Raw genomic sequence first — 25148 nt, forward strand, 5'->3', positions numbered from 1 at the left:
TGGAACAATTGATTAGAGCTGCTTTGTTTGGAAGGTCCACTGTGACCTGTCTGAGAGCAGCGGAGATGCTTTGACGGATGTGGAGGCGATGCATCTTAAAGGGACACGAGTGAGAGCCGTACAGAGAACGCATTCCATATGCTCTCTGCCATGCTCTGGAAAGGCTTGATGTGCGGCTCGTAATAACTCCACATCACTACTACTTTTAAGATGACAGTATCTGGATGTAGAAAGCTATCAAGACGTGTCCAAAATCAGTCACATAGTCTCAGCATCATACATCCCACCAAAGACCTGCACAAAATCAGTGTTATTTATAAACACCTTATTTTTCACATTAAAATTAACTTACTCGAACACACCAAATTTGGCTACTAAATTCAGTTGCCAAAAAAATAAATAAAAACAGGATTGCTGAACAATAGCAATTCATGTTAAGTTTTTGTGTATGTACTTTTTTTTGTGAAGTTAGTAGACATTTTTAATGTGCTTTTTCACAAAAATAGCACTTCACTTGTTAAGTTTCGACTGTTAAATAAGCATTGCAGACATTAAATCATGCGCTTCTATGATTTTTTATTAACCAACAGTGAATAATGATTTGCTACTTGGTATCGAAACTGAAGCTGAAATAAAATAAAATATAAATATTGTATAAAAACTTTCAAAAATAAATAAATTAGAAATGTTATTACTATTGCAGTAGGCCTACTGGATGAAGTAGTATTATGACCAAATAAAAAATTATTAAAGCCAACTTGAACAATTGAATATTAAAAAAAAGGAAATGTTAACATAAACATAAATGTATAAAAATTACATGAAAATTAGAACTGTTGAAGTACTACAGTAGCTACCAACTGAAGTACTTCAGTGAAACATTATTGCAAAGAAATACAAAATTAATCTAAATTTAAATATAAAAAAGTAATAAAAAGGACAAGTGCACATAAAATTACTATTAAGTAGTTAATTTGAATAAACTAAAATTAACATGAACACTTCTAAATAATACTAAAAGTCTAATTATGAAGAGTTTTATTAGACAAGAAAGTGTGTATAACCCCATAAACAACATCTCAAAAGAGAAAATATTGAAATGCACATACCTAATAAAAGTGAATACAGAATACAGCCTCAAAGCTAACAAACATGGAAGGTCATGGCATCTTTAAATATTCACTTGGTTATCTCACATGAATTTGTTCTAGATCATTAGACATGATGTAATAGTGCTTTGTCAGTTTCATTAAGATGTCCCTTCATGCAAAAAGTCACTGACTGACAGAGCAGCGAAGCAGCAAGGCCTTTAGTTTCTCCTCGTATCATGCGATTCATTTCGCCTTGTTTGTTCCTCCCGTCTCTTAAGCATGAAAATATGATGAGCGCAGCTACAGACTCAGAGCCAGCACCCCTCCAGATGATTACAGTGATGATGGAGACGAGCATCCTTCTGATGGGGCCCTCGCTCAAAACAAAGTACAATACATCTGATTCGGCTGGCAAATCAAATATTCATGACCTCATTATAGACTTTATTTAGTTGATTCTGCTCGAATCCTATTAATCCTACTTGGTGCGACGGCGCAGCGAACAGCAGCTATAGCAATAATTTAGTGTTAATTAATATGGTATTCATGATCCACTTCCCCATTAAGTCTAATTTGGCTCATTCCGGGGTCTGAGTTTTGCACACAGCTTCATTTCAACGCCTCGTCTCGGGCATCGGTATGCGTTTCTGGGTTTCCGCCGATGTAAATGTCAGACTTACTGATGCGTGCTATTTCACAGGAAATTAGAGCTCTGCGATTCTTGTTGCAGAAAGGTCAGATAGAATCTTCTCTAATGAAACAGTTTTGACCTGATTAATACATCTCTGCCTGCGACGGAGAAAACATGCACATTATAGCGCCGTAACAGCCTCTTCTCTAGATAGAGCGACACATCCGGGCTAATGTGCATTGATCATTTCGCAATCAGCGAACAGAAGACGAGTCTTTGTTTTCCAACACCCCTGTCCTCATCCATAAAATCCTCTGCACTCATTTGTAAACAAACTGTCATTTGAAATGATGAATGTGTTTCATTTCCTCCAATCTTTGAGAGAGAAAACCGGACCGGATGAAAATGTACTTTGAAAACCGAAGCGCTACGCCTCTCCGTCTAAGCATCGCCAGCTCAATGGTGACAGATATTAACCAAGCAAAGAATTAGGAGAGTGAAATATTCATTCTTTTCCAAACTTGGCTAAGATGGAGAGTTATTGTAGAGATATTAATTGCTCGTGACAGCTGATGACTGGTGGCATGGAACTGCAGGGTAATTAAGGAGGTAGATTAATCATATTTACCGTTCCGGTGGTATCTAAGTGACAGGCCAGAGATAGGCAGACATTCCCCACCGAGATGAAATCGGCTCTTAAACTGCTTACAGGCTCCTAGCTGGAATACACAATGGGCCTGAATGTCACATCAATGATGGCAACATCACATACGCCACAGATAGAAGCACTTGGATGTAAAACGGCTGTGCGAGGAAAGTCGTTTAGTGGATTGCACTGCCATAAAAGACTAATAAACATGCAAGATTCATTCGCCAGAAGTTTTTCTTCCTCCTTAAAAAGGAGAAAAAGCAGACATTTGTGCAAAGCTATAATGCAGCCTAAATGACTGCAAATTGCAAAGGCACTACAGAAAGCACAGCATTTGAGCAGGGAAAACTACAGTAGAGTTTGCATGAACACACAAACCTGCTTAAATCATTTTTAACCACTATAAACACCGCCATTCTGCCAGACACCAGACATGCTACTAATTAAAATGAACCCGTACACTATATATTTTTCAACGTTGAAGTCTGAAAAATGTTCAATCGCATCAGACTCGTTGATAACCTTTTAGTTTCCAGTACTTGCTGACTTGGATCTCAAACATCAGGTCCATAACCACCATAGACATGAGGGGGACGAGTCCCTCCCCAATACTTGGAAACGACTAAACTGTCCTCCTAGTAGTTTCAATTCCTGCGTTGATCCGTTGCCCTCCATTACTCATGGTGTTCTTGTTAATAGGATGACAAAAAGGTTTAAAAGTGACATTTTCAGCCTGGTGATGGCCAATCAGATCAAAGTAGGTGAGGTTTACTGTTCACCAGTGTTTGGAATAACGCCGTTTAAAAGTCGTTAGGTAACTACGTTATTTTTTCAGTAACGGAGTAATCTAACTAATTACTTTTCCCGTCGTTATAACGCCGTTAACATTACTGAACGTTAAATGCGTTGCGTTACTATGCATTGATTTAATAAACTATGTAATACGAACGCACCCCTGGCTCATACAGCGAGTGAGGAGGTGGGTTAATAACGAGATAAGCAATTATGATTGGCTAAGGCAGAGTCATGTGTCTCATGGTAGCCAATCAGAGACAGGGTTTTTACACAGATGCCATCACACGCGCCAGCGTCACCAAACACACACACGCGACGCAACAGCTGAACAGTGTTTCGCAGCCGAAGCAGTGATGGCGAGTCAGGAGCATTCGGATGAAAAGTTGGCATTTTCAAGGTGGAGTTATAAGCACTAATTCAAATTCAAAAACACACTTTTCTTACAAAGATAATACTTGAAGTACAGGATAAAAATAATGGTGCAATAAATATCGAATGTTATGTACGAACACCTGTCTGTTTTACTCATTTCAACTGACTTGTGAAAACTGTAAAAAAAAAAAAAATATATATATATATATATATATATATATATATATATATATTTTTTTTTTTTAAATGCGACAGCTGTATCCATTGATGCAAACAACAATTGTTTTTCTCAAATATGGCCGTTTTGAGCTAGAGAAAGAGAGAGAGAGAGAAGTTGTATGTGTGAATTACCAACATTTGTGCGTATCTCTCTACAAACAATCTTTGTTACCCAATCATTTGTGGGTGAACTATCCCCATTTAATAGAACAAAAATAATCAATACTTAAATCGCTACATTGAGTCATTGCAGCACTGATATATGTGCTAGACAACACTATACAATAAATACAACACACTAGATCTAAAATCTGGAGAATCACTGCATCATCATTTTAAATCGTCAGTTTGACTTGATCGGATAAAATCCAATATTCCTGACTTTTACACTCATTCAGTTCTTTCCCGTGACAAAAGTCTGGATACCCTTGACTTGCGGTTCTGCATTGCACAGCTGGCTCATTAGAAGTGAATTTAAGGATTTTCTATCCAAACAAAAAGCTGATCCTCTGAAAGTCAAAACGGAGAGGATGGATGTCGTTTTATATTGAAACAGACATGCCATCTGTGGTTATGATTATAATATAGTGAATTCACAGGTGAGAGATTGTGTTAGCATGAAATAAAGTAAGAGCAGCTAACAGGTCTACATAAGAAGTAAAAGCATAAATATCCAAGAAATTCCCTCATGTCTCTTCTGCCTCAGCTGAAATGTTTTGCAGTTTGTTACTCTGTAAATAATACAATAATCTTTCTGTGATGACATGCCACCGTTCTTGTAAACGGTTGTGAAACCTTTTTAAATGTTAAATACAGTTATACAGTAGGCCACAAAGGAAAGAAATCAATGTGTGCCAAACAGACAAGCTAACAGTCAAAAGTCTGGCTGCACGAGAAAAAGCATATTAATAAAAAAGATGTTGAAAATAGGAAGAGAAAGATAACAGACGGCGAGAAGAAACTCAGAACTGTGATCAGAGAAGGACAGAAAGAACGAAAGTGACTGAAAAGAGGAAAAGCAACAGTACAGGAAGGAAAGGAGAGCTCATCTAAAAGGAGAAGCATGACTCAGACTGCATGTAGGTGCTGGACGGCACACCTGCTCTCAGCTACACAATTACTCGATTTTCTGCAGTCAGAGCATGAGTCTGGTGACAGATGGACAGTGATACAGCTGGACGATGATGGGATGTCTGTCAGAGCACGAGGGGATCCACATATGGGCACTGGAGCAATAATTGAGAGCCGTTTCCATGTCTGTTCATGTTCCAGCCTGCAGCTCATGCACTGGTACAGTACCTGATGATGGACAGTATGACTTATGTTATATTATATTACGGTACACTGTCAGAAAATAAGTCCAAAAGGTGCTTGTGATTGGTACCCGTTTTAAAAGTACTAATATGTAACTTTTAGGGGTACAAAAATATCTTCTAGTTTATTAATTTATTATTATTTCATGTAAATGAGGTTCTTTCAAAAATCTAGATTTCTCACAAAAATCTAAGATTTACACAAAAATATGGAGCAGCACAAGTGTTTCCAACATTCATAATAATAACAAATGCTTCTTGAGCAGCAAATCAGCATATTGGAATGATTTCTGAAGGACCTCGTGACACTGAAGAATGGAGGAATGATGCTGAAAACTCAGCATTGCATAACAGGGATAAATTAGATTTTAAAATATACTCAAATAGAAAACGGTTATTTTAATTTTGTAATAATATTTCATAATATTTAATGTTTTTTATCATATTTTTTTATCAATTTAAATGCAGCCTTGGTGAGCAGAAGAGATGTCTTTCAAAAGAATGAAAAATCTTTTGAATGGAAGTGCTTACTGTAAAGTCAATGAGAAAATGGTTAAAATATTAAATAGCCAAGTGGTTATTCCGGAGGCAGAAAAATAGGGCATGCAACATAATAAAATATAACATAGAGAAGTAGAGTATTGCATAGCAAAATCATATCTGAGCTGCGACCTCCTGCTCCCTTTTAGCAAAAAAAAAAAAACTAGACCTTTGTGGCTTTTAGTTCATGTCAGTTAGGTTGAGGTCATATAAATGCTAATGCACTCAACAAAAGTTAATAAATATGCATTAAAAATGCATGTTTCTCTTCTGGAAAATGGCTCGTCATTAACCTGATGGGTGAATACAACTTTTTGTCCAATCAAATGCTTATTTGAATAAGGAAGCCCTTCCCACTGATACCACCACCCAATCATGGATCACGACTGACAGGTAAACAAAAAGCTATTGGATATTGGTTATTTAAAAGTAGGTTTCTGACAAAACTTCCTAAAATACATCAAAACAGGGGAACTGCATTCGTCAGGCCTTTTCATCCAGCTGAGAGATGTTCGGCTGAGTAACTGTTCCTGGCAGGTAATGCTGGGACAGATCCAGCTTCATCATGTCCTATTTCCACAAACGTGTGTGCTTGTTGTTGCATTTAAGCTTTCTTGTCATGCATTATTAATCTGGCCTTTCTCTTACATTCAGAACCAAGGGAAAAGGGAGGAACAATGTGACATAAAGTGCATCTTTTCACAGTCAAAGGGACCAAACACAAATAATTTAAAAGACAATTACAGCATGAGCAATAACAAAACAGGTGGCCAATTATTTTGTCCTGCATTGTACAGAAACTTCTGTTTACATTTGGAAATAATTTGGATACTGGGTAATTGGGAACCATTGCAGAGAAAACTGAAGTTGACAATAATGATGATGTGCTTCTTCTCTTGATTACGTGAGACGTCTAAGCACTTTAATAAAGCCTAATTACTATGATATTTATAAATCATCGCTGAGCAGACCTTTCATTCAATGTATCTCCAATCAAGCAATTACTGAATCTCATCTAAGACGTCAGTGCAATTTATTGCTAAACTAACTATATTAAACGATGCAGATGCTTGTTGGAACACAACAGTATCTTACTGAGACCATCATTTGTGCTTCTTAATGAAGATAGAAAAAAATGTATCATGTTTATGGAATGAACAAACAAACAAAAAAATCTCACCTAATATTGTCGGTTTCCTTAGTTTGCATTAACTCTAATGAGGAACAAACTATGCAAATGAGGATTGCAAAACATCAGATAACTTAGTTTGAGAAATGTTTGAGTTTCTCTGATCTCCTATCCCTGGCAAATCTAGAGTAAACACACTCTGAGACATTCATTTGAACACATTTTAGCCGCATGACCTATATTTAAAAAAAACTGCAGCAAATAACCCACAATGCAATTCACTCAACTTGACCTTCCACTTAACCAGTGTTGTACATGACTCTCTCACCTCTCTACTACATAACTCACCAGACAATACTTCTGTTTCAGATCAGGCACTGAAGAATAATTTATAAAGTTTGAGGGCAAACTCAATCTTGAAAAAGCACTGAAAGTGCTGGTAACTTAAAAAAAAAAATCACTATTTGTTGAGACATTTTTCCATATAATTGGACTGCAAATTATGGCAAATTCTGATGTTAATAATAATAATAATAATAATAATTATTATTATTATTATTATTATTATTCATAGATTAATATATATATATATATATATATATATATATATATATATATATATATATATATATATAATATTAAATATGCAAAATAAAAAAGATAATATGTAATTTGTAAATATCTAACAATTAAAAATAATCTATTATTACTACTATTTGCATTAATATGAAAAAACGATCATTGCTTAAATAATAATAATAATTATAATTAAAAACAAAATAATATTTTTTTTAGTTCCATAATGATAACTTGACGTCACCCACTGAATTAAAAATAAAACAGGAGAAGGTCACATCTCTGCTAAATAAATAAATAATCAATCATGTTGCTTAAGGTTTAGTCTTGGGTTTTAGCTTAATCAGAATGGTTGACTGGTTTTACAGCACTTTGCTTTCTTTGAGCTCTCACCATTAATCAGACAGTAAAAATCAGCACAGAGGTGATAAAAAACTAGAGCTTTTATTGAGAAATCCACCATCAGCCATACAAAATCAAAAGTTTTTTTTCCTGTAGACATATGGCAAACGCTCACACACAGCGCAGTGAGCGCACAGCGAGCCGTTTGAGAGGAAGCCAATAGGAATATATCTTTAAAATTAGCAAGCACACTTCAGGTCAGGGGTAAATGGACCAATCACAATCTGATTTGAATGCACTTTTTTCTTCTCAGTGAATAGGGTTGATTAGCGTCTCAGTGGCTAGGCTAATGCTCCTCATTAAGTGATCTAGACTACCCAATTTGCCATTACTGTGTTCATTAAATGGAAATGAAGATGTGTTTTGTTTGCATGCTCTTCACACAGGCAGATGCCCACCTTCACACATCGGCCCTGACCATGTGCTTAGTCAAGGAAAAAACAGCATTTAGTCACAAATGGTATCCCTTACTAACAATTACTACCTCAATTTAGACTGAGAAAATAATTTGCCATCTTAAATAAGCAATTACACAGATGCCCATAAGGGATGAAAGTTCTGGATACCTAAACAAATCAAAATGACACAAGATGAACATAAGAGCTGTGGCTAGTTGTTCACAGCTGGGACGGACACCGAGTCCTCATTATTAACACTAGTAAGAATGCAAAATCGTTGTAAAAGTTACAAAGAAAGCACATAGTTAGAAAGTAAATCACAAAACTGCTGTGATATAAAGATCAAGCAACACTGTGATTATTGCAGTGATTTTAATCCACTTCTTATTTAGACATTAAGTGAAATTAAGATATTTAAGCAACTTTTACAAAAATGACTGCTTTTAAGTTATGTCAGAGGAAGATATTTCCCAGTTGAGACGGCTCAAACATGCATTTTAGTCTGGGAATAGCTTAAGCCTTATCTGTGAAACTGGGGGTAAGTCACTTAAAAACAAATTATTCTTGTCTCACATCACAGAATGCAAAAATCCCTTTTATAAGTTGGCCACAATGTGTGAAAACAACCAGCCTATAATGGTAAAAATCCAGTCACTCATTATTTATTGTTTTATAATTCCAAAAAATCATAAACAGTCTCTCCACACGAGCAGTTCCTGACTATGAAGACAGAGTCGGTGAAAGACCTGCCCATTTGTGACGCTCTCTGCCCTGTTAGCATATACACAGCCGTGAGTGATAAACTGCGGTCTGCCATTACTGTTCTCTTGCTGTAGCTGCTGGAGGCACAATGTCAGCGCCAAAGAGCCATTAAAAGTGTGTGTGTTGGGATGCACCAGCGAACATAGGAGTCTCCATAGACCACTGAGGACATGGTGGTTAACTTTCATTTTTGAAAAAAAAAGTATGCAGGAAAAACCGCGTACTTGGCAACACTGGAAGGGAGGCGGGAGCACCAGCGCATTTTCATTTAAAGGAGACATACACATAAACAGAACATTTGGGCTCATGCCCTAAAAGTGGCAATTTCAAGAAGCTATAAAAAATTATCTGTGGGGTATTTTGAGATAAAACTTCGCATACACACTACGGGGACATCAGAGAATAATTAAATAATTAAATAAAAATACTGTATCAATGCATTCTATGGCACCTTTAAATCCAATTACTCAAATGACTTCAGGAAGTGATCTGGGCCACATACCAGACAAAACTGGACCTATGTAAATTCATCTGGTTGTTGAAACCAGACATGCAAATTTTTCTCCTCCTAAAATATTAAAATAACAAACGTGTGAGAGTGTTTTATAGGCTATATGGCATGTTATGGTCAAATATGACAGTGCTAATTCAACAAGCATTACCATGGATGAGTAGATGAGTATCTCTTCAGCAAGTCCACATGCAAACTTCCATACATTAAACCGAAAGACACGGACGCAAAACACAATCATCTACATGAAAAGTAGTGAGACTAACCTATCTTTTCAGTGCTGATGCCACTCTATCTCCTGTTGTGGTCTATGATCTTGAAATTAGCTGATAATGAATCGAATGCAGCGCCTATCTGTTCCTTTCGTTGACGTGAACTCCATTCATTTTGCATTTAGAGCAGCAATTGAAAATCTGATTTATATCCATTTTACTTAGACACATTTATGTGGGCAAGTGTAAATGGAAACATTTTAACAAATCAGATAGCTATCAGATCAGAGAAAATGTTTGAAGTGACCAGGAATAAATAGGCCTCATATGCATGCATTAGAATTAAATTAGCTTACATTTCCTAGGTAAACCAGCTGCACAGGCATGCAAACCAGCATAAACTAGCCTGGACACACATGGCGAATCTTGCTGTTCTAAGCAGATCTATTCAACACGAGAGACAGATTTCATCAGCATTTCTTATGACACTGGGGTGATGGATAACAGCAGGGAATGTTTGCAGCTCCTCACCGGGTCCTCAGCTAAATGCTCATACTATTTTCTCCACACGCTCTCCCTCTCTCCCTCTCGCCATCTCTCTCTCTCTCCAGTCTCCTCTTCCTAACAGACACCCTAATGGATGTGTGGCGTACACTGAAACATTGTTGACAGCTTCAGTATGCAATTAAGTCCTCAAAAACCAATTACGTTCCTCAACAGCCCTCTTACGTACATTAACTTTGGGCTTTGACAGACACTGAGGAAGTTAACTTGTTGGCAATGAAGTGCCAGACCTCAGAGGCCAGCAGAAACATTCTCACAACTTTGACTAACATTCTTTAGGTTTTTTAAGTAAGGAATATCTGACTCCGGGCTGTTGAATTATTAGAAAATAATGTGTACATCCGAGATCGTGATGCAGCCAAGATGCGAAGCGAGTTTAATACTGTCTTTTGTACTTGAAACGCTATTGTGATTAGGATTCATTTCTTCTAAATCTCTTCCACCGCCTCTGTTGCTAGTTCCAAAACTTCATTTTATACCTAGTAACAGAGGTTTGAGCCATTTATAGCAGACTAATAAACAAGTTTTTAACGAGAGAGAGAGCGAGAGAAAGAGAGAGAGAGAGAGAGAGAGAGAGATTAAGCTTGTGAGTTACCTCTAAGAGTCTGTCTCTCAAAATTGTTCGGCAGCAGCGTCTTTAATAACAATGAAACTCTTAAGTTTACTTTCTTCACAACCAGTGTCGTTGTTCCCTCGCTTGTGAGAGATGTCATCTAGCTTTAAATTTGCTAAACTATTTTACTGATAAAATCCCCAGAGTATCGTTAACAAGCGTGTGCATGTTTCTGTACTGTAAGTTATGTAACGTTATGTGCATCTGTGAGGGAGAGATAGAGTATGTGCTTATATAATAAAACGTAATTATGTGGCAAAACATGGAAATGAGCTGTCGTTTTTGTCATATTGCTTACTATATTTATTTGTCTGGCCAGTGTTGTTGTGGGTTTTGGTTATTGTGCTGTTGTAAGAGCTTTGAAATAACAGAAATCATTTGGGCAAGTGATATGGACATATAATGTGGTCCAGAGCTGACTGGAATTACGTTCACCGTGTGTTTCCCTGAAAATAATTGCACACCTTAGAACATTCGTCAACCAATCAGATTCAAGCATTCAACGGCCTCGTATTATAACTTACTTTAGGACTTTTTACTTCATTGTTGTAGGTCTGTATTTATGTAGCACCGTGGTCCTGTGAGGGATGACATTTCGTTCCACTGTGTCCACACATGTAGCGGAATGACAATAAAGCTCAACTTGAACTTGAACTTTTATAATTTTCTCAAAACATTAGCACAGTAATGTTATTTATGCATCATTCATTATTATAATTTTTGTTTTTCAGAAATACTTTAGTTGGATGCTTGACTGACATATTTTAACTTTACTACTGTACTTGCTGCAGAACATTGAGAAAACTTTCAAAAATAAAATTCCCATTATGATCAAACGTACATTCACAATTAAACTAAGATTTTAAACCATTTAATAAACTAGATGTTTTGAGCTAAAATTAGAAATATCAAAAGTGTTTCAAAAACAAAAACAGCGGCTAACTAAAACTAAAGTATTGCCAGTGCTGCATTTCTCATGTTTTAGCTTCAAGTTAAACTAAACCTAAAATTAAATACACACAAAACAAAGCCAAAAAACTCAAACACAATTAATTAAATTACAAACACTTAGGGAAAAGATATAAAAATAACATCAAATTAAATACAATAATAATGAAAAACATTAGAAATGCTCATTCTGAATGTAAAAAATATGTTAAAATGGAACAAAGTGTCAAAAAAAATCACAAATGTGCCATGATGTTTGTCCACACATTATAAAATATTGTTAGTAGAAAAACTACAACTAATAAGTGTGTAAAGCACCAACTAGAAAGAAAGACGTGAACACATTATGATATGGTTAAATAAATCTAAACAAAACAATAATAGTATTTCAACAACAATACTAAAATAACACTGCCATACTCTAAATACAAGGTGTTTGCTAACTAATTACATTACATTACATTTAATGTAAACTCATCACACCTGTAGTAATACTGTCAACACTTTTAAGCTCACTCTGCACAATAAACAACATCAAACAACCCTATCTAGACTGCACAGTGCGAACACATTCATTAATCTTAATGGAAGTGTTGTAGATTTGTCATGTTGCACTGCTTGCTTAAAGTGTCAGTTTGATGTTAAACACACTCTCCAGCCCGCATTCAGGGACCTTGTGATTTACAAACTGAGTACCGGTCAACACGGACCTACGGCTTGAAAATGGAAAGCCGAGACTGTGACGGGCAAATAAAGAAAAAATGTCTTTCTTTTCTCCCTTTCTCTCCGTTGGTTTTCTCAAAGCGCCTCTTAGGTGTCAGACCTGTCTTTGTGATCTCTTAGCAGAGACAGGGACCTGTAAACACGGCACGGTCAGCTCTTTAAGCATTCAGAGCACTGAGGGGATACGGAGAGATTAACCTTCAGTTCTCTTCCTCTGCTGCAGCCTGACAGACATCATTACAGCACAGACAGGAGCAAAGATGGATGACACTCAACAGCTCAGACCTTCACGCAAATTCAACCCGGCACATCAACGGCTCATGTCACCGTTCCATATTGCAATCGCACCTTAAAAACCTGTTATAGTGGACAAGAAATGGAGCGAAATTGTTAGTAAACCATGAGAGAAATGCATTCAACTACACTTTGGTGAATTAGTGAACCTGCAGTGAACTTCAAAGATCTGTGTGTTTGTTTCATTATCTTTTATGGATACCTTGCTGCTGTTGAGGTGCTTGTGAAAAAAAAAAAAATCAATTCAGTCCCAGAGACTAATTTTATTGCTCGTTCATAGCTCATGGGATTTAATGGAGCTCTCTGTTATGTTTCACTGAAGAATCAATCGGCTAAAATACCTTAGGAGACATAAAAATAGAGACAAATGAGTCAATTACTGACATACAGTAAGAGTAGGGTTCATTTCATGCGGATGGCACCTCATAAAACTTTTTGTGTTGGAAAGTAACTTTTATTTGGTCTTGGGAGAATTTGATGAGAAATGTTTGAGATCTCTGATGTTTCATTGCAGATTTGGGTATTTTGACAATCTGCAACATTCTGATCCCGTTTGAAACTCTAGAAAAGACACATTTGAGATCATTGGGTTTTTTTTTTTTCAGGAGAAACATCTGAGAAGCAGGAGACTTAAATTGCATTGATTGTTCATTGGTCATGAGACTTAATGGAGATCTCAGTTATTTGTAGGTTTTGTCTTTGTTGATTCTCCCAAAAATTCCTTAATATAAATAAAACAAATAAATGAGTTGATTTCTGGCGTACAGTTAGTGTTTAGAGTTACAAAAACCCTAACTTAGATGGAAGAATTTGTGAGAAATGTTTTGAGTACATGATGAGATCGCTGGCTTTGGTGTTTGACAAATCTGAGCACAAATTGAGACATTGAGATCTTAGATTTTAGACCTAGATTTTATTTTCTTTAAAAATCTAAAGGAGACACATTTTATTTAGGAGAAACATCTGAAAAGCAGGAGGCTTAAAAATGCCTTGTTAATTCATGTCTCGTGAGACTAAATGGAGCTTTGTCTCAGATGTTTCTCCTAAAATTATTTTAGAGAAATTAAAAAGTACAAATGAGTCATTAGCTGACATGCAGCAAGAGTTTAGAGCTATTAAATGAATGCAAACAGCATGACTTCGATTATTTGGTCTTAGGAGAATCTGATGAGAAATGCTTGAGATCATATTGAGATCTCTGGCTTTTTGTGCTGTTTCTTGACAAATCGAAGTTAGTTTGAGACGCATGTAAAATCACTAAGACTTTTTATTTGTATTTTTATCAGGACATACCCAAGAGACGCAGGAAAAAAGTTCTGCATTTAATCTTGAGATAATAAAGAGATTTCATGTGATTTTTCTTTCCTACGGGGTGGGATTTTAGAAACACTAGAAAATCTAGATGATACATTAAGTACCACAATACATGACTGAGAAAAACCACAAGAAAACACACTGTGATTCTGCAGCAGTCTGAGGGTTTTCTGTGGTGAAAAGGATTTATAGAGAAAGACAATTACTGAGGAAAATTCGGTCTTCAAATCCCTCTTGGCACGGCTGCTATGCTGCTTTATTTGAAGGCTCTAAACTGCATTTCATTTTTCCCATTTGCTCTAATGAGCTTATTTCATATATAGAGGAACAATCAATCAGTAAAAGGTGAATCACTCATGGTTTGGTGATATATGTGCTGGATTGAAAGGACATCAGTAAAGGCAATAAATCACAGCGTTCCTAATTGCACACTTGGGCTGTGCGGGTGGAGCCGGTCACCTTGCTGAAGGGGAAAACATTTGTCTAATCAGATGGTGGCTGAGCCCCTGTCGGCCCTTTTCACTGTGAATCACAATGACCCTCAGTGACCTTATGTGACCTTAGGATTAATAAGAAGTGAAGCCAACTGCTAATGAGTGAGCTGAGGAAGTAGAGGATACACACTTACACACTTTGACTCTGACAGAAAACCGAGTGAGCTTTTACATAGGAAGCATTTTAAGGCATCGTGACTCAAATCAAGTTGCACTGAACGCATGCATATTTTCTGATGAGGACAATCTCATAATGCATTGCAACAAGATCAAAACAGACAAGAAGCATCTCTTATAAATAAAAATATATATACTGCACACTTCAGAGTTCAAAAGTTTTTGCAAGAGGTCTTTTATGCTCACCAAGGATGCATTTATTTTATTAAAAATACAGAAAACAAACAGTAACATGGAGAAATATATATATATATATAAACAGTTTTGTGTTTGAATAGATTACAGAATGTAATTTATTCCTGTGATCAAAGCTAAATTTTCAGCATCATCACTCCAGTCTTCAGTTTCACATGATCCTTCAGAAATTATTCTGATTTGATGACCAAGAAACCAGTTAGTTACATCTCTAATTTGCATTTAGTTAAGTTGAGGCACTAAAATTACTAAATGGAGATAAAATAAAAAGTAAATTAATTAAAAATAAATTAAACCTAAATAATAAAATCAATAAAAAAATATTCAAATAAAACAAATAACAAATTAAAATGAAAACAAAACATATACTGTATACATAAATAAATAAAATAATTATAAATAATTATAAATAATATTTAAAAAATGTCATACAAAAACTATAATACTATGCTTTTGTGTGTGTGTGTGTGTGTGTGTGTTTGTGTGTGTGTGTGTGTGTGTGTGTGTGTGTGTGTGTGTGTGTGTGTGTGTGTGTGTGTGTGTGTGTGTGTGTGTGTGTGTGAGTGTGTGTGTGTGTGTGTCTTGGACGAAAACTAGTGACCAGTGGTTGTCAAGCTTCACAAAAAGCATCACTTTTTACACACCACTATACTGTACCATTTTCAAATTCTTCTCAAATCCCATGATTTGGTAATAAAATCATGGATTGATTAGGGAACAGACTGAAATCTAAGTCATTTCAGAAGACTTGCAATGCTCATACACTAATACAGTGCTTCTTGTGTCATATTTAGTGCTTGTGGCCATAGTCTGCTCTCATTGTACAGAAAGAGCAACTACTTGTGTAACACAAGGAAAAAAGATCACTTACACATCCGAAATAACATTAGGGTGATGCTTTCAGTTAATGATGACAGCATCTTCAATTTGGGGTGAACTATCACTTACCATATACAGGATGGTTGGGCTCTAGTGAACATGCCTATCTCGTCAGGGACCGAAAGCAGACATTTTCAGAGAAATATATGAGAGAAAAATGGACTGCATCACCCTATGCGTCTGACATGCATGACTGACCAAGCTCAAACTATCCTCACGCTGGTGAACACGGCATGTTTGTACCCAGATAACACACACACACACACACAAACACACACACGACCAGGAGTGAACTTTTTACTGTGTAAAGTGTGTGAAAGTCCATCACTGAAAACTGCGATTGAGCTGAGATTGGTATTGCTTCAGAAGCTCAGAAAATGCCAGTATGATTACAGTGACCTATCTTTCTCTCTCTCTCTCTCTGGAGCTCAGCGGTGCGTGTTATGACCGTTATTCTCCTGCACAGGAGGTGTGTGATGAAAACGGCCACCCGTAAGCTCTGATTCAGCATTTCATAAAGGCTTTATCTCTGAATGAAGCTCTATCGGTGTTGTTTACAGTGGCTGTGGCAGACGGATAACCTCTCTCAGAGGAAGAGCTGCATTCAGTGGGAAACCTGCAGTCTGAGAGCCACAGACACCGCCAAACGCAACTTAAAATTGGCTTAAGCAAGTGAATAAAACTGAGTTACCCAAAATCTGGCTGCTATTGTTATTAGGAAATGCAACATTATATGGTTGAATCCACAAGCATGCAAACAAAACAGAAAAGAGTGAGCTTGAATTGAGCTGCTGATTTTCCGCTAAAGCTAATTCTCATCTCATCACATCATTTTAGAGTCCAGAAATTCAGTCCTAAATCAGACTTATTAAAAATTCAGTGTTATTCTCCAGCAGCATCAAATAATAACATTTCTAACAGGATGGCGTGCTGATGCTTTACTGTTTTTAGTTTTTCAGTCATTTCTGCTAAATGGAGTCTATCGGCAGGACACGTCTTTTCAATGAAAGGACAAGTGCAGAAAGCCATTTCTCACTTTCTCTTTAGCTCCTGGTTTTATTTCTCAGATATAAGCCCATTCTGACAGCAGAGAGCCTTTAACAAGTGATGACGTCCTGCACGGAGGCCATGCATATTCACACGCCACTGACAGTCCCAATTTCTGCTCAATTCCCTCCAGCTCGCCGGCTGTACAAAGGAAACCTTCTGCCGTCATTAAACCTATACCTCATCATGCCTCTAGGAACCAGACGCGATTTCTCTTCAAATGGACGGACCGCTTGGTTCCTAACTTTGAAGTCCCAAATGGCTTCTTTCTTCGGCTGCCAATTTGGCTTTCAGACAGTCTGGCCTCTTGGCTCTCTGCTGCAGGGTCCGATCAGACTTTTTTGTTTTCCATCTCTCTGTCTCCGGTCTCCTAAGTCCGGAACGGGATGCTTTCATCCCACCCTGACAATCCATGACCACCACAGTGCACTGTGAAAGAGCCTTTTCAAGAAATAGTTCACTCAATAATGAAAATTCGGCTTGTGTTTACTGACCCTCATGCTGTTCCAAACCCTGCCATTTTTGTCTGTGAAACATGAAATGAGAATTTCAATGCATCATGCAGGCTTTTTTCCCAATAACATTTCATATCAAATTTCAAGGACTAAAAAATAAAAAAATGAAACTAAGTCATCATTTACTCTGGTCATCGAAACCTGTATGACTTTCTGGTCACATACAATAATGGGATCAATTATCGCTATTAACTAACTAGTAAAAAATTACCAAATTACCTAAATTGCTGCTTATTAATTAGTAGTTGTTAAGATTATGTATTAAGAGATCTAAAATATGATCATGCAGAATAAGCATTAATATGTACTTTATAACATTAAACAGTCAATATGCTAGCAATTTACATACTAATAAACAACTAGTTAATACTAAGAACTGGTCCCTAAATTAAAGTGTTACCGACTTTCTTCTGTGATGATAACACCGTACTGCATCATATTTACTGAACGAAGTCCAATACTTGTTGCACTGACCAATCTGTGTCACTGACAGAGGCCACTTTGCTCGAGCTCATCTCAAATTCTCACTAAATGTGCATGTTGTAGCTTTTTATTTTTTGTCAGGTTACAACTATTTGTAGGATTCAGAAATGCAAAAGCATTCAGAAAATGATTTTGTTGGGCAAATGCTGATTTTTGTTTTTGATAAACTTGTATTTATGTGAAATTTGTATGCTTTAAATGGAGAATTTGTAAGTTAAATTATAGATTTGTAATACTATATATATGTGACCCTGGAGCACAAAAGCAGTCTGAAGTCTCTGGGGTATATTTGTAGCAATAGCCAAAAAAACATTGTATGGGTCAAATCTAAATCAGTCAAAATTATTAGGATATTAAGTAAAGATCATGTTCCATTAAGTTATTTTGTCCATTTCCTACCGTAAATATATCAAACCGTAATTTTTGATTAGTATTATGCATTGCTAAGAATTCATTTGGACAACTTTAAAGGCGATTTTCTCAGTATTTGGATTTTTTTGCACACTCAGATTCCAGGTTTTCAAATGGTTGTATCTCGGCCAAATACTGTCCGATCCTAATAAACCATACATCAATGATGTATAAATCTAAATGTAATTTTCTTTTAGGTTTTGTGGTCCAATATTATTATGTTGCTTCTGGCACGTGATGCTTTGAAATGTCCTTTAGTCGGCAAAGTTTTGTGTAAAGTTTTGTGAAACAGAAGAACAGAAATCTTTCAGTTTTTTATTAGCCTATGTATTCTGTTGTATGCATTGTGGCAGTTCAGATACATCCAGTAAAAGGTTAATGCATCGCAGTCGCATATGAACAGAATTCAACCAAAATGATAGCGATAACAAAAGCAACATGAGATTAAAAACGTTTTCTGAAGCAACCATGTCACTTTAGCTTGCTTCTACAAGTTTTCTAGCTCTTTTGTTCCAACCTGAGTTTCAAGGTGAGCTACATCATGAGTTTACATCAGACAAGCCAGATATATATGGAGCTAGTTAAACAATGCAAACATCAATATATATTAGTTCAGAAACCATGCACTACATGAAAGTGTTTGAGATCTTAACATACAGTAATATTGTGCAAAGAACTGCACAAGAAATTACTATTTAAGTCTTTATACAGTACTTCAAAAGTTCACAAGTCAATCAGTGTGTTACTTGCTGTTTCTTTGTGGTTGTGCAATTTACAAACAATTTCAATGGTTTCAAAGTGTGCTTTCAGTGTAGTGTTCATTTCATCTGGATCCTGCACTGAATTGTATGAATATTTTTTTTTCATAATGACCCCATGTCGAAACTTTTTTTCTCTCTTACTTCCTTTGTGTGTCTTTGTGTCACAAAAGTTTATGTTCCTCATGTATATTTATGGAAACACTGCACAATGGACTACTTTTATGGCTTTTTTAAAAAACCCTTTTTAGATATTGTCAAATGAATTGTCACCATATGGTGGAAAAAGCTGCATAATGATTTAAAAACCTTCTCTTGTAGTTTTCCACTGATAAAACATCTTATTTGTTTGGTGCAACACTCCTATATTTTTGTATATTTGAGGACCAAACCTCTTGGTCCTCCTTCACCCAGCATTCATCTCCCCACCGAACCACTTCTATTATCCACACTGTTACTAATTGATGCAATTATCTTTCTATTTTTGCTGAAGGTCTGCTAAAAGCAGGCACGTTTTGACGGATGAGCCATTCATGAGGAGCTAGGCTTCACTGACTATCTTTATAGCTAACAAGAACAACATTTTCTGATGTCTGGGAAAACTGCTTTCTGCCCTGTGTAGTTTGAGAGCAGAGAAACAAACCAGAGGTACCGACTCCACTGACTTAACAACAGTTTTCCATAGCGTGACAGTATCTTTGCTGTTTTTAAAACAATGTATGTTTCCTGTAACAAGCTACTTTTATCGACGAGCAGTAAACATAGTGTGTCAATAAATAGCGCTGCTGTTTTTTGTCACAGGGCTTTACAGCCGAGCTGAGATGATAATCAAACATGAGCTCCTAAAACGTCTTTTCTCACTTTCATTCAATTGAATAAGTTCATTTGAAACAGTTCATGTAAATAAACAAGTAAAAAAAGATTTACAGTTCAGCATTGTGTTTTCGACAAATATTTAGACCTAAATTTAATATTTATGTGTGTGAATTGCATATAAAATTTCCTTCCATTTGAATTTCACAGTTTTTACCTAATACTCGTAATGTGATACATTTTTGTCAGACACATATAAATTAAACATTCCTTGTTCGGCCAATCACAATGCACTGAGTGAGCTGTCCAATCAGAGCAGAGTGCGCTTGTCAGAAGGAGGGACTTTGTAGAGAACAATGTGTTTGAGAGAGGCGGGGCTTAGAGGATCTACACTAATGTACAGCATTTGAAAAATTTGTTTTTTGAACATTAAAGCATGTCCACATATTCTGTTACACCAAATAAAATAGCATCATATGACCCCTTTAAATGTTTCCACTTATTTCGGTAAAACATCATCCTTTAATGCAAATTGTTTTTTGTATCATGTAAACACTGTCTGATTACTAAAAATGATACAACGATGGGTATGTAGTTTAGAGACATTACCTCCATCCACTGCTTTAATGTAGTTCTCCACTTTTGTGTGGATGACTTGACTGTGGTTGAACTCCTTTACATTATGTTTAGCTACAGTTAATGGAAGCGACAGTTTACAACAACACTGCTGGTCCATGTTGAAGGTAATTGCAGTTTGTTCACTACTTTGAAAGATCATGAAGACTACTTTCGCCCAGGGACCAAAAGGGTTGCAGAGGCTTTGAAGATAAGCAGCGATGCACTCCTCCCGGGAATTCAATTCCATTAAGCGCAATTCCTTTAACAGTATCTCTTAATAAATCAATACCAATTCCAGACCTCCAGGTAATTCCAATCAAAGGCCGCTATTTAAACTAGCCTAAACGCAGCGGCATTTACTTTCAGGCTTGTCTGTGCCTGACAGAAGTCTTTAACACTGATTTTCCCCGGTTACTCATCATTCAGAGCCCTGCTGAACACATTGAGAGCTTCAGGACTGTATAAAATCAACATGAAATCACAACGGACCCTGTTTGTACTACCTTGTTAATAGACACTCCCGGTGTTATTGTGCACGATTCTCCTTTAACGTACTGCATCTAGGCATCTGGGTTAAACATCTGGACTGGTGTGCTGAAGCACAAAAACAAAAGCATTAGCAATTAATCGCAACAAGAACATTTGATACCGTCATATCCCTATTAAGGATTGAGGCGAAATGCACATTGAGCCTGGTATTTGTATAAAGGATAATGCACATTTTGATGATCATTATTGCTAAATAAACCTCGGTAGTGTGATCTGATCTGTATTATCCCGAAGGGGTTTATTTTACGATAATGACCATCTGACTGCACATTATGCTGCTCATTATATGGCTACTTAATAAATAAATATGAGCATAAATATGTAGTTGTGAGAGATAAATTATTTTATTATATAACATTAGAGAGAGCACAAAATGATAAGAAACATAAAACTTGTGTAAACAGTCAAATATATACTTTTGTGAAATTATGTGAAACTATTCGGTACATATAGAAACATAAATAATAGTAATTTGAAATGCAACTTACAAAACAAAATATGAAAGTATATATTTTTATTTAGGAAATTCTGTAATATATCTCATTTTAAGTTTGTATTTAAATATATATATATATATATATATATATATATATATATATATATATATATATATATATATATATATATATATACATACACACATGTGTGTTTGTGTGTGTGTGTGTGTGTGTGTATTATGCTTATTTATGTAGCTATGTATGTATTTAAACATAAAAATATACATTCAAAGTATAAATTGCTTTTAAAATGAAATTGATAATATTCATAATTGTTAAAATAATTTATGTAGATAATAATATTATTTATAAATGTTATCTCAGAATATATATATATATATATATATATATATATATATATATATATATATATATATATATATATATATATATATATATATATATATATATATATATATATATATATATATATATATATATATGCATGTAATAAATAATTCATTCCAAAATTTAAATTGAAATACAATTTATATAAAATAGTTGCATATGATAATTTCAGATAATTGTATATAATGTAATTAAATAATAATAATAATAATTAAAGGTAAAAATTTAGAAGCGGAAGTAAAAATTTATCAATGTTAACAACAATAATTTTGATATAACTATTTTACTTATTTTATTTTGTTTATACTGATTATTTAATATTGTATTTATAATTAATATTTATGTATATTTGTATGTGTATGTGTAAAAAAACAAAAAAAAACTAATACTAATAAACGGTATATCATCATTACAGTTTACAGTATCTCATATGCTATTTCACAGAAAATTGCACAGTGGCATTACCACTAGCCATAGATGCTGGTTAGTGTATGCCGCAGCAATCAATTTAAAAGAGCATTCAGTGGAAATAACAGACCCGCTGAAAGCAAATCTTTCAAGCGAGGCGTTACATTTGGCGGTAAATCAAATCAGCAGGCTGTTAAGGGTCATCCACTACATATCTGACTGATAAAGCCACAGCCTGAGGTTACAAATGCAGACCGTACCATCTCAGGCCAAAGATAACAAGAGCGGCTCTGGCTGCGAGACTCTCACTGCTCCAGCACCTCATCCAGCGAGCGAGCGCTTGACCGGAGCGCCGAGCAGACAGTCTGAGGATGATGGTGGCTTACAGCGCACCATATGTCACTGCCGCCAAGATCTTCTCATCCCTGTGAGCCATGCCAAGTGGATTTTCTGTCCAGTCAACCTAGTGCTCCCGAATGGCTGTCGGAATATCAATTACTGTGCTTCGTCTCTATGATCTGCGGGGAGTGAAGTCAGGGCTGGGATGACACACTGGGACAGGGAGGGCTAAAGCGCTCTTATCTGACAGAGCTGCATGAGATCTGGGAATTAAATCTGCCGATAGCAATCAGAACACACTGATCTCTTTGAAAGAGTTAAAAAGGTTTAAGAACCAAATAAAACGCACAACAAAGAACATGCATACAAGTGAAGGGCCTTTCTGTGCCAATCAATCATTCTTCCTTAAATTAATTGGAAAAGAAAAAGGTGTTACAATGGTTTTATTGACTGTAGTTTTTATTATTATTATTATTATTATTATTTAACATTAAAAAATAAGTATAATATATGAAATTTGCAGTATGATTATATATATATATATATATATATATATATATATATATATACATATATATACACCAGTCTACATCACTAGGTAACACATTTGCATAATCTCCACCTGCCTGTGAAATATGAACATTCTGCCCTGCCCACAAACATCTTTTTTTATCTTTAAAGGAACAGTTCACCATAAAATTGCCATTTTATCACCCACATGTGGTTTCCATACAACTAAAATTGGAAAAAATGGACAAAAGGAGTATAAAAGTGGTGCTCTGCATAAGTCTTCTGAAGCAACACAACAGCTTTGAGTGAGGAAATGTTGCGCATGACTTGGAATATAGTGTCACATAGACTATTTTTATGTCGCTTGGCAATAGAAATTACCATCCACTTGTTGTATGGAAAAGATCAGCTGTTATATTACTGCCTCCATTTGTGTTCCATAGAAAAAAAGAAAATAATATGGGCCTGAAACGACATTGAGGGTGAGTAAATAATGACAAAAAAAATCATTTTTAGGTGAACTGCTCTCTTTAGCAGCGGAGCGGATGACAGATGTGTTGTATGTGTGTGTGGTTGCGTGAAGCGGGAGAAGGTGTGAGGTAGGACGTGTTCGGGGATAGTTCTCTGGGTGTCTCTGAGGCAAGCACTGGAGCTTTGATCCTCCCTTTCTCTTTCACCGAACTGATGAGATGAGACTGCAGGAAGACTGCCTGCCTCGCATCAAATACTCTCTCTCCTTTCTATTCTCTCTCTCTCGTTCTCACACTTTTTTTCCTCATTCTTTTTTTTTTTCAATCAGTCCGCAAGTTACATGATATGCTCTCACCTTTTCTCACTTTCTCAAACTCTTCTCTCTCTCATTCTCACACTCATTTCAATCTGCTTTATGGTCTACTTCAAAACCCAGCAAGCTGTCTGCATAGGCATCGTAGTTGTGTTTCCATGAAAAAAACAAGGGTGTGTTTACACTTGATTCGAGGTTTGATTCGATTAAAACTAATTCTGGTGAGATTGCTGTTAGTTTGGTTCATTTGAATAAGGGTGGACACTGGTATCCAAATATCGGTGTGGTTCGACTGAGGGTGTGTTTACACTTCAGTTCAGTTCTCTTAGTTCTTCGTTCACACTGTGACTGATGTAAACGTTCTTGCTTGAAAATAATACCTGTAATGCTTTGTTAGTCATCATAATACAAAAAATATTCAACAAAAGAACAAAGTTGATTATACATCGTTATAAAAATTTTGTAAACAGTTCAAGGCAATAAAAAAAGCACAGTTCCACTTAGTATTCCATTATGACAAATGCTATAATATTAAAAACTCATGATTTTTAAATAAATAATATGGCAAATGCATTGCATTAAGATTAGTGAACAGTGATTAGTGAAGTCCACCCAAGATGGCAGAAGCAGTGAGGGAAATGTAATAATAATAATAAATATAGATAAATATATTTTTATATACTCACAGGAAAAAAATAACAATAAAAAAATCCAGGCAGATAATGCTAGTAGTTTCTATTAATATCTAATAATAATAAAAAAATATAACAATAAAAATCATGTACACTCAATGGCATAGTTTTGGTTTGAACGTTTTTGGTAAACTGTTTTAGTAGAGTCCCAGTCATGCTCACTAATAAGGTTTATTTGTTTATTTGCTTATATATTTATGACTCGAGAACGAGTCAGTTTTTTGTTCGTTATCTGGCTCGGCTCAATGTTCATCTTCATCTCTCTCTTCACAGCAGTTCAGTCAGTGTAGTGTTTGAGTGCATGAATTACTCCGGGATATTGGTTTGTTTGAACTCAGAAGGAGTGTCAGCCACATTAAAAAAGTTAACAGCTTAAGTCATTTGTGGATTAATGCGTATTGGAGATAGGAACCGTTTAAAATTATTCAGTTTGATTTTTTGAAATGGTCCAAGAAGATCCGGTTACATCGAATGATTCGTTCGCGTACCGGATATCACAAACTGCTTTGTTTTGAACTCTCTCACAACAGACACGGAAGAGAAGACAATACTGAATAAAGTCATAGTTTTTGCTA

The 25148-nt window shown here is 35.8% G+C and overlaps 1 protein-coding gene across 4 annotated transcripts in view; it reads right to left on the reverse strand.

The window, feature by feature from the left end:
* The window catches only part of LOC127964516 (beta-1,3-galactosyltransferase 1-like), a 140184-nt gene that overhangs the window by 73685 nt on the left and 41351 nt on the right, over window positions 1-25148 (reverse strand). The window contains exon 1 of one of the 4 annotated variants that reach the window (XM_052564735.1): window positions 20950-21030. The exons of 2 other annotated variants lie outside the window; for them this stretch is intronic. The gene's annotated coding sequence lies outside the window, so the exon portion shown is untranslated. Of the gene's footprint in view, window positions 1-20949; window positions 21031-25148 lie in introns of those variants that run through there. One more of the 4 variants, XM_052564736.1, reaches the window with a different exon arrangement.

Source organism: Carassius gibelio, chromosome B9 (genome assembly GCF_023724105.1).
Source record: "Carassius gibelio isolate Cgi1373 ecotype wild population from Czech Republic chromosome B9, carGib1.2-hapl.c, whole genome shotgun sequence".
Classification (NCBI taxonomy): Eukaryota; Metazoa; Chordata; class Actinopteri; order Cypriniformes; family Cyprinidae; genus Carassius; species Carassius gibelio.